This window comes from Somniosus microcephalus, unplaced genomic scaffold (genome assembly GCF_052327205.1).
Source record: "Somniosus microcephalus isolate GS21.2 unplaced genomic scaffold, FLI_Smic_1.0 unresolved_chr4, whole genome shotgun sequence".
NCBI lineage: Eukaryota > Metazoa > Chordata > Chondrichthyes > Squaliformes > Somniosidae > Somniosus > Somniosus microcephalus.
Genome location: NW_028225182.1, coordinates 1465323 through 1466677, shown reverse-complemented (window position 1 = coordinate 1466677; position 1355 = coordinate 1465323). Strand labels below are relative to the sequence as shown.

At 46.0% G+C, this 1355-nt stretch overlaps 1 non-coding gene across 1 annotated transcript; it reads right to left on the bottom strand.

Annotated features, from left to right (window-relative positions):
- Window positions 1–388: 388 nt before the first annotated feature.
- trnan-guu (transfer RNA asparagine (anticodon GUU)) lies at window positions 389–462 on the bottom strand. The gene has a single exon. It is a non-coding gene; the product is annotated as a tRNA-Asn (tRNA).
- Between the last annotated feature and the right edge of the window lie 893 nt (window positions 463–1355).

The window sequence follows — 1355 nt, the reverse complement described above, 5'->3', positions numbered from 1 at the left end:
AGATCCCTCACTCTACCATTACCGTCAAACCAGGGGACCAAACCTGGTTCAGTGAGATGTGTAGAAGAGCAGGCCAGGAGCGGCACCAGGCGCACCTAAAAATGAGACCATTCCAAACTAGTGAAGCTGGATATGGAACCAAGGCGGGCCAATGCAGCTGAGATACAGATTATCCAGGATCTAATTGAATGAAGGAACAGGGCTGAGGTGCTGAAGGGCCTCCTCATGTTGCTATTAGTCTGTCACCATTAAGAAAATGTTACGAAACGGTTTTTTCGGATCCCAGTAGATGATCTCATACTCACCGACATTGTAGCCAGTGCGACAGTTTATCCCATGATCTTGCAGCCAAAATGCACATTTTGAAAACCTGGAAAAGTTAAAACACCGTCTCTGGGTGGGCTCGAACCACCAACCTTTCGGTTAACAGCCGAACGCGCTAACCGATTGTGCCACAGAGACCTGTTCCAAGATTATTTACAACATATACTAAAGCCGGAGATTACCGAGATAAAACCTCAGTTCACGGAGAGCAAGATAGTAACTGTCCAAACTCTGTTTACTTGTGCAAATTAAAGAAATGTAACATTTATTGTCGGAACATGGAAATAGTCGCTGAAAGAAAATCCGTTAAACAAACTGATGTGAAAACCCGCTTTGAGCCATTAGATCGGTTCATCGACCAATGGTGACGGTGAGATATTAACATGGTGTCTGGGTTTCTCACAACTGTTGGAATCTTCCCACAGAGTTCTTTTGCTGTTGTATTTGTTCATCAATGTGGAGATCAGATATACACGTGGTCGCTTCACTGTGAGCCCTGGGAACCAGATACACCAGAGCACAGGCCAATGATGGGACTCTGCCCTGTCTGCTCTATATGGGGGTCAGTAGAAACTGAATAAGAACAACGAACCTACCACAGCCCGTAAAGCCGAAACAGCTTAGTTGGGCAAGCGTTAGATTGACCATCCCAGGTTTCGGCAGGTTTTAGTTACTTTTTGTCTCCTTCACTATAAGAGGAGCGAATCAGGAGAGATTTTTCGTACCCGAACCCGCGTTTCCTAAAGGAATGAGCGTGAAACCACATCTAGAGCCGGGGATTCGGCTCCAGCCGCCGGCTGGGGGTTGGAATCCAGTCGGGGTCCCACCGGCTGTTTTTATACCGGGACTGAGGGAGGGGCTGTTTAGCGGTGGTGCAATAATAATTTTTAGAATGAGGTTTGTTAAACTAAAGAGCTCTTTCTCTGTTACTTTTGATTTACACTCTGCCCAGTTGTATATACGAACAGTTAACAATGTTTAAGCGATGTGGTCTGTTCAATGTTTGTGCAGTAACTCGGTCACCCAGTGTG